This window comes from Lagopus leucura, unplaced genomic scaffold, assembly GCF_019238085.1.
Source record: "Lagopus leucura isolate 7727_CA_CO unplaced genomic scaffold, USGS_WTPT01 Super-Scaffold_100004, whole genome shotgun sequence".
In the NCBI taxonomy this organism is placed as follows: Eukaryota; Metazoa; Chordata; class Aves; order Galliformes; family Phasianidae; genus Lagopus; species Lagopus leucura.
In genome coordinates this window covers 12,125,113-12,134,576 of record NW_024962264.1, presented here as the reverse complement: position 1 = coordinate 12,134,576, position 9,464 = coordinate 12,125,113, and the positions used below count along the sequence as shown (strand labels likewise).

The following is a 9,464-nucleotide window of genomic DNA, read 5'->3' as shown; positions in this document are numbered from 1 at the left end:
TGGAAATGGAAATGGAAATGGAAATGGAAATGGAAATGGAAATGGAAGCATCTTCTTCACAATTGTCTCAAGAAATGTTGTTTCAGTAAAAGAAAAAAATTGAAAGGTTATGCCTTCTTTTCCTGCCCATAAGTAGATCTTATTCTGTTCATATCAGCTCTAAATCAAGAAATCAAATGAGAAAATCTAAAGTCAGCATCTAGAAAACTAAAATACCTGAAGAGAAAGTGTTGAGAAAAAATTCTAGAGTCAGAAGTTATTAAATAGTAAAGCAATGGTTCTATAAAGAGCTCCTTGTAGTTTTAATTAAAATCCTTGCTTTGTGTCCCTCAGCAGTAATGGGCTTTCTCACATCTGAGGCATAAGCTACCCATGTCTAGATTATTTGAGCTCTCAGACAGCTTCAAAAGTTATAATGGTTGAACTCCACAGATGAGAAAATAGAAAGTGAAAAGAGAAGAGAGAACAAGTCAAAACAATCAATTCAAAGCAAGCTGCTTTTGAAAAGATCAACATTAAATGTCTTCAGAAGACTTCATCTCAAAGTTTTGACACAGGCAAATCCTAAAATCCTGGAATATACTGCATAAAAGAAGTCAGCAGCTCTTGTCAACAAGCAGCACATAAATGGGAATTATTTCAGTGGCATCAGAACTTTAACCTTCGTGACTGTGCCTTTCTAGGGATAATTTGAGTTGCGCATGGACCGGCACCCTTTTGTGTGCTCATGCAAGGTCTCTTGTTCTTCTAGTTCCCCTCACCATGTCGGCTGCCACCAACCTTTCTGACTGTATCCTGAAGGATTTCTCAATGCACCCTGAGTGTTCCACATGGCTTTCTATTGCTTTTTATTTAGCAATAGAGAAGAGTTGTGTTGCACAAGACTTCTCTATTGATGTGTAAACATTGATAGCCGCAGAAAAAACATCACCTGGTCTGGCACAGGGAAAGTCCTTTCAGTCTGGCTATATATCACAAATAAGAGGATGTTCACTGGGCAGATTTAGCCAATGTTTTATTTTCCTCTAAATATCCTCCTAATAACAGCACCTTTTAAGCAACTTCAGAAAGAAATAATGCTGAGTATAAAGAGCCAAGGATAATAAAACTGTGAGAAACATGTTTGTACAGCACAATGAAATCTCTGCTGGATTACAAACTAAGTGATTCCCTAGAAACACCTACAATAAACAACAATGGGTGTGAGTAGCTCTTTCTATAATGCCCAGCAGTCTGCAGAATTAAGAAGGTATCACTGTGTAGCCCATATTTCAGTATACATATATGGAGTGAGAAAGTTTACAAAAGAATTGAGCAATTTTAAAAGGGAAAAAAGCATTTAAGCTTTAAAAAATGATTGCAAACTCAGAAGACAGAGACCTGCAGACACTTAAAACACGATATACTACAGGGTAACCAATGCACTGCCATGATGTCAGGAAAAGAAGTTAGACATTTTGAGTTTAGCATATATATGTAATATAAAAGGAGAAAAATGGGTATTTGATACATAGAGCAAAAAAAAAAAAGTTCAAAACAATATACTTCATGCTGCATTTCTCTGCAAGATAGCAGCTACTTCAATGAAGCTTTCAAAAAATGTTGAAACAGACACAACTTTTACTGCACTATTTAATGCTGAAAGAATCATTTGTGGCTGTGGCATGTAAACTGGAATATTTGTGCCACTGAAACATGGTCAGTGTTCTGCTACTGAAAACAGTTATATTTTATTAGAAACTCGCTGGTAATAGAATGATCACTGAGCTGTGAACGTGTGTGTAAATAATGAACTCAGAATGCACAGCACTTCCAATTTCAGGAAATAAATCATATTCTGAGTTATTTAATTAAATGAAAGTATGTATGTTCCCTCTGTCTGTAAAGTAATTTCATTTGGTACTTGAGAAAGTTTTCACAACAACAATTACTTTAGATATGCAGAATACGTACTTTGAGAAATTTGGGATAATTTGGTGAAGAAAATCACCACAGAAAATCGCATATTTTGAAGACTATACTTCTTAAAAAAATAACATAATAAAATCTGAAAAAGTAACTCTGGGAATGTAGGGCCATTTTAAATGAGGGGAGCAGGCATCAGCTCTGCCCCCAGCGCAGACAGCACTTGCCATCCCTGAGTGGTGGCATCCACCCGCTGAATCTCAGCTTGGAGCCCAGCAAGGGCAGAGCCTCTCAGCTTCCCCAAACATCTCTGTTTTGAGAAACACGCATTCTTTCCGGTGGAAAGATGTTTTCTTGTAAAATTCCCAACCGGCTGTAATCAGGAGCTACGCCTATTTCCTTCCAGAGGTTGTTTTCTACAACAAAGCAGCACAGGTTGCAGCGCTGTGACAAAGACGTCTTTAATGCAGAGAATGTCAGGCAACTGCTTCCCATCCCCATATGCCCAGCCAGGCAGGATCCAGTTGTTCATGCTTCTTATGCCACGCAGTAAAAGCAAACGGGTAAGCTATTACTGTAAAACACAACCCTTCCAAAAAATAATGAAGTAACAATAAGAATGTATTGCTACCTCTCACATGGTTTATTCTATCACTGTTAGGTTTTGCTCATCGGTGAAACCACACTAGTTTCTGGTCTAAATCCACAGACTTCCATGTTATTACTCATTAAGTAACAATTAATTTAACGGAATTTAACTGTTAAAAATAAGTGTACATTTTTTGCTCTTTTCTGTAGAGTGAATTTGCTGTAGAGGATACCAAAGAGGAAAACACAGTGATATAAATCTAGATATACCTGTAGACAAATTTATTCATGATGTGTTTTAAGAGCTCTAAGCTCAAATATGACTGTATGGGAACTGCTGAATCACGGCCTGAACCTCTGATTGATCACCTCAGGCGAGCACTGAGTCAGCCCTGGGAGCACAGGTGAAGGCAATTCACCTGTGCTGCTGGAAGGGGTGGAGCCTGGCTGCACCTTTCCTAGAGCCATTTAAGAGCTGGCTGCCAAGAGGGAAGGATGTATTTCTGGAGGTTCCTCTTTTTGGAGTTTTCTGGCAAGTTCATGACAAGGGTAAGTTCTGTATCTGGTTTTTTTTTTTTTTTTTTTTTTTTTTTTTTTTTTTTTGGTGCAATAACTTGCTTAGCCAAGTTTTCTTCTGCATTTCTTAATTGTAATACCTGTATAATCAATGAATATAGATGTGATACAGCTCAGTAACTTCTTTTAACCAGTTCTGAGGGAAATAGTGGCAGCTTATTATTAACAATTCTAAGTATGTCTGCAAGACTTGTTCATCTATTGCAAGAGCCAGTTTGTAAATCTAAGGTTTTTGCTAGCCTCTAACTCAGTATCTGTTGGATGTTTCCAGAAGCCTAACTGAAGTTGGAATAGGTTGAAAACTTCAGCGTTTCACAATAAGAACAACAAAAGGGTGCTGTCCTTTCATTTCTGTATTGTTCCCTCTTGTAGATCTTATAATACGCCATTAACAAGAAACAGTGCCCAAGACACTGGCATAAATGAGCAAAGGAAGAGATTGGAAGAAGTGCCTAGAGGAAATCTGGGGGATGCAGAAGACCCACGAGCACCATCCCAACCGGTGCAACCTGTGTAGGTATGTAAGGAAGGCAATGGCTGGATATGGTCTCAGTCTCAGCTTATCTTCTTTCCCACTGGCTTTCTTTTCAATTGAAGAATCAAGGAAGAGGTCACGGAGCTTTATTTCAAGACCTTCTAGTCACTGATTGGCTGTTTCATTGTCAGGATCCTCAATGCTCTGGATGAGAGCATGCAGAGGAGATGATCGAAAGCAGCCACAATCTTCCTGTTTCCTTCAAAACCTCTACTTGGGACTCTTCCTGATCAGAAAGGAATAAGTCCTTGTAAGTATTCTGAGCCACAACACTGCATTCAAACAGCTTCTTTCAAAGCTGCAGCATCTTTTTATACAGCAAGAGACTTTTCTTTATTTAGAATAAACTTATTTGGCTCCAGAAAGCAATAACAACCACACATGCCATGGCGCTTCCTCAGCAGAATTTCTAAAGCTGGGGCCATTTCAGATCCACAGCCACCACTGAGCCTGCAGGACCTGGAGTGCCTGGAGAGGACTGAGTAAGTCCAGGGGAAGCCAGTTCAGTGCAGGACAGCTACAACACCTCTTTTCTCCAGCATTCTGTCCTTCACTTTATGATATTAGAATGATATCTGCCTAGATATGCTCTTATTTACAGAGTTTGCTCATTTACTCCAGTTTGCTGCCTCACCCCCTTCCCAGCCACTCACCCTCCCTGTACCAAGTCCTGGGGGCTGTGCATGAGTGAACAGCTGCAAAATATTCTTAGGCTAGCTGGTATACTGGGAAGTTTTGTTTATCCTAAGGAAAATATTTATTGTTGTTATTATTCAGGTAAGACTTCCTTAATGTTGTTGTGCTTCTGTTTGCCACTTCACAAACAGCAAACTGAATTAAACCCTCACAATGGCTGTCAGTGAGAGAGAGGAAGAGCAAACATTGACTTGTAAGTACATATTTCATAAGGACCTGTCTCTTTGTTTATGGACAATCTTCTGTTATTCAGTCTTCGTAAGTTGACGATTTGATCTAAAGTCTCTGAGCATTGCACTGCTCCTTCTTCTCTACATTCTCAGGAATGTGGGGAGGGCAGAAAGCCTTCCAGATAGCCCAGGAGCTTCTCTAACTCAAGCGTTCGAGGGGGGAAGCCCAAAAACTATGATGGGAGACTTTTCTAGGCAGTCTTCATAGGGTCAGTGAGGTGTGAGAGAACTAGCTCTTCAGCAGAGGATACTGTGAATCACAGAGGCACCAAGAACCCTGAGGGGACACCATCTTGAAGGTACAGGACTGCAACAGTCACTCATGAAGGACACAGTCTAGCCCCTGAGAAGGCACTGGGCCTGCCCCAATGTTCCTGTGCCACTGTCACAGATGACTTTGTGTAAGAGGACCTTAAGTGTTTCCTAGACAGGGTCTTTTCCACCTACACAGCTGCACTGTACTGGATGCCTCCTCCTCCCATAGGCAGGAAGATGGCTGTCCACAGCTGTTGGGTTTTGCATCAGAAGCTGAAACATTTCCTGAAATGCTGTCAAAACTTGTCATTGCTAAATAGGTCAGGCTGGCTGGAGCACTGTGTAGGCTCATTCTGAAGCCTTGCCGATGTGTCTTAACCAGCAGCGCTTTATCCCTGTCCTTTTTTCACTGTGTCCAGACTCAAGCTGCATGGACAAAAAAGAAGTTAACTCTGAAACTTGCCCTAACTTTTGTCCTAGCATGGCTTGGAGCCAAAGGCAAAGAGTCAGTTCTTTAATCCACTTCAGCATCTATCCCTCTGGGGGTTCATAACTCAGCCATGAATGTTTGTTTTGAGCAGAAACCTGCAGTGCAGGTTCTTTGCCGAGGAGCAGCAGAAGGATTGCAGGCAGGCGCCAAATGTGGGCCTGTGAGAGCACTGGGTCAGGCAGCAGAGGGGAATGTGCAGGTCAGGAAGGACAGGGAGGTGGGAAACACAGCAGGGCACAGTGGAGAAGGGGAGAGAGGGAAAAACTGCCAAGTAAATGTGATAAAACCCTCATAGTTGTTGGCATAGTCTTACTCTGCTATGGCATGTCTGTCTCTTGATTTCTTATTCTCAAGCTTCTTCCATAGAGTCTAGGGTCTTCTGACAAGGCTGTGCTGGTGTCAGGATAATGCTCTGAACCATTATAATAGCAACTGTAGTATTGTTGCTGTGACTAGTTCATATTTCTAACATGAGTTTTTTGTGTTTGTCGGCATACATATCTACATCTTGCCAGTTTTACGCAGATTTTTTAATGCAGAATTAATTTTGAGTGAACAATAAATTTTATCTGCAATCCTACAATTGTGCTGCCTGAATATCTCTGGCTTCTTCTATTTTATAATGCCATAATGAAGAGTGGAAATCTTGTCTCCATTTTACAGAAGAAGAACTGAGGTACAGAGAAGCTAAATGACTTCCCTGAGGCCATACAGGATGTCTCAAGCAATGCAAAGAATGAAATTGTTTCATAGCAAGAAGATCACGGGAGTCCTGTGGTGGATCCTCCAGCACAGGAATACTGACATGTACACTTCAACCTTTACTGGCTAAAAAATAAGATCAGGCATCCTCTTGTCAGAGCCCAAAGTACTCTGTATATCCGCTGTATTTACAGAGAGCTTCCCTTCGTTTCAATTTCTGGAGTTAGACTTTTAATCTCTGCAAAGCAAAAGCTGTGGGAATCTTAATAATAATGGATCTAATGCAGTATTTTCCATTTCTAAAGTCCTTCTTCTGTGCAGCCTTGGAATACACCTTTTGAAGAGGTAGTAGGTAGTTATTTAGGTAGCTATTCTTTTCTTTAGAAATCTTTCCCCGGGTAGAAGTTAATTTAGTTAAACAAAATTTGAAACTCCAAAAGGTATATTCACTCATCATATTTTATCTCTGTATGCATACCACTGTGCCCAATCAAAGGTACACTAGCAGAAGACTGTTGAGACTGTAAATGCATTCAGTAACTTTTTGCATCATTCCGATTTCCAGCCTTCCCTATCAACTGTGTTGGGGAATGTCAGGGTGAAGAAACAAGGATTCAGCTGCTCTCCAGTCCTACAGTTGGTCCTGTATGTGCTTGCTAATGCAGCAAGGATTGTCTGCTGGGTACTTGCTCTCTGCTCAAGATCCAGGACACAGACTTCTCCCCAAACATGGGCAGTCTCTCACATCATGCATTCTATGATGGTGTTGTGATTGACTTCGAGCTGTTTGATTTGCAGCAGGGACTAAGATCCAGCACAAAAATACATGGGAAAAGCCAAATTCTTCATCAACTTCTCACAAGTCAGGGTAAGGATAAGCATGATTAAGCAAGTGCATGAGCACGAAAAGATGAGAAGTTGAGGTGTTCTTGGAAATGCAGCTCTCACTGCACAGTGCTGCACAAAGATCTGCCTACTTAATTCTGTCTGAGAGAGCATTAAATGATCAATCAGCAGCTCACCCACACAGCCGTTTACCTTCAGTAGAAAAAGGGACAGACCTTGCATGGGAAGAAGAGGCAGTCACAGAAGCTGGAGAGTTGAAGACTGAAATGTTCAAATGAGCAAAATGCATCCCAGTTACCTGTGGTATCTCAGGGTAGACTATAAGAAGTTACATCAAACAGGACAATTGGCACAGTCCACATTTCTTTGTTTTGTACAGGAAAATGGTCACAAAAAGGTGTCACATGAGTACAGCAGCCATGGTCAGACATCTGCACGAGCTCTTGCAACATGATATAATCATCAGAGTGGCAGTCCCCTCTGTTGTAAGTCCACATCATGCTTCCATCAGTATGCAAATAATAGCACTTCATATGTGGTCACACTAATGAGGCATGACTGTGTGACCATCCAGGCACATCCTTGACTTCCTGTCATCAGTAAGCCCACTCTAGCCAAATATGTTGCACAACAATGGCTGTTGCCAGATGCCATTTTGCAGATCAAGAAGACAATAGGTGGTCACTCCCAGTTTGTGAGTTGCTGAGTCATTAAGAGGAAAAATAGAGCATGATTCACCATATATGAACAGGATACGGGCATTCTTGTTGCAGTGCTGTCTCATAATAAGATATCGTGTCAGAGAGAAAACTCAATGCATGCTATCCAAACAGTATTTCACTGTATACTACTAATATATACTAGAAAGCTGATAAGATACCACCATTGCTGGCTATGAATGACCTGCAAGACTGAGATTTGTAATGTACTGATACTTTCTACTATAGGCACACACACCAGTACACCCCTGATAAATGGAGATTTATCAGGGCAAAGGAGAAATGTAGATGGGTCGTCTTAGCTAAGTTAACCTAGACTTCTCAGGAAGACAAGCTCATGTGTTTCCAGCACATATGATATCTGTAAACACACAAAGGATTCATCCTGTACATCTTGAACTTCTTAACCTGTCCCATTCAAGTTACTACAAAGAGTGGCTGAGCTTCACTTCCTACTGCGTACTATTTGACAGTCACCAGCCCACGTGAGAAACAGAGCCCACAGGCGGGCAGAATAAGATGTTACTGATGATACCCTTTGAGAAATTAAAATGAGCAGCCATCAAAACTAGTAATAATATGTAGCATCAGAAGATTCTTTATTAGAGGTCATGCATTCCACCTACTTGTCTTCTCACTTCAAAAACCAAATTAACACACACATTCTTTGAAGTGCTGGTGTTTACTCAGGAATTGCTAGATCATCATTGAGTATGGGTAAAGATATAATTACTAAGCAAAAGTATTTTGCACCTTCTATCTTTGCATGCTGCTTTGCACAAGTACATCACTAAATGTGCTCTAGACTGCTAATGCCCAGCTGCACCAAATGGTTTGTGGCCCACTGAAGGAAAGACAACTGTGGAAAGCCTTCAGGCCTCAAGACCATACACTGGCAATGAACTACCTGTCAGGATAGGCAACATCTCACCTACTCTTTCTCTCACTTGTGTTTACCTGGTAGTCAGTCTGCTTCTTATTAAATGACATGAATGGGACAGGTGTTGATCTCCTGGCACCCAATTCCTCCAGTCAGCTGACTAGTCCTTCCCTATTCGTGGGTTATCATAAAAGAAGCAGATATCAACCTCTTCCAAACAAAGGAAGGGAAAAAAAAAGAGAGAAACAGATAGGAAACCACTCCTGGTAAAACACCAAATCTCTTTTACTCATGGGAACTGGTGTTTACTCTTCCAAATGGCTTTCTATGAACATGGCAGGATTTGTTGACAGAGAAGGACATAGTGCTCTGGCTTTTTCATTGTTTTTCTCTTTCCCATTGCTGATTATTAAATGTGTTCTCTTCTCCTCAGATACTTGTCTCTTTGCTCTAGAAATAGCACAGAAATAATATTTCAGCTGAATGAGAACGTGCTGACTTCTGATGTTTTCAACAATAGATGGGTTGATGTGAATATGAAAGATAATGTACTTGATTTGCTTCATTTTTACCAGCCTCTAGAGAGTTTAATCTATCCAGAAAAGAAGTGTCTGTCTGATTTTTTTTTCCTGTGTGACTGTCATGTCATCATCTTGTAAGACAGAGTTATTCTGAAAACAAAAAAGTAGAATTCATAAAGCATTTTGATCATGGGCCAGATCCTATCACTTTTACTTATCCTATTTGTATGTCAAACTTATCTATGAGAGTATGCTGAGATATCAGCCCACTATCATCAAAATGGCGACACCCAGATTTGGTGTCCAAACTTTGAAAGAAGGGATTTTTCTGAATGCTTATCAATATTTACTTGAATTGAAATTGTCAGATCCAGCTTTACATAAGTGGCCTAAAGTAGCATATGTTTACTTTAAAATGTAAGCTTGTTTTGTGTATACCCTATTATTTATTTTCATTCATTTTAGAAAAAAAAAATTATTCAAACCTTATACAACAAGAGGAAGATTTCTCAGTCTTTGTT

The 9,464-nt window shown here is 40.4% G+C and overlaps 1 long non-coding RNA gene across 1 annotated transcript; it reads left to right on the top strand.

The window, feature by feature from the left end:
- The first annotated feature begins 3,006 nt into the window (after positions 1-3,006).
- LOC122180265 lies at positions 3,007-4,493 on the top strand. The gene is made up of 4 exons (XR_006178976.1): positions 3,007-3,042; positions 3,442-3,586; positions 3,736-3,854; positions 4,432-4,493. It is a non-coding gene; the product is annotated as an uncharacterized LOC122180265 (long non-coding RNA).
- Positions 4,494-9,464: the final 4,971 nt, after the last annotated feature.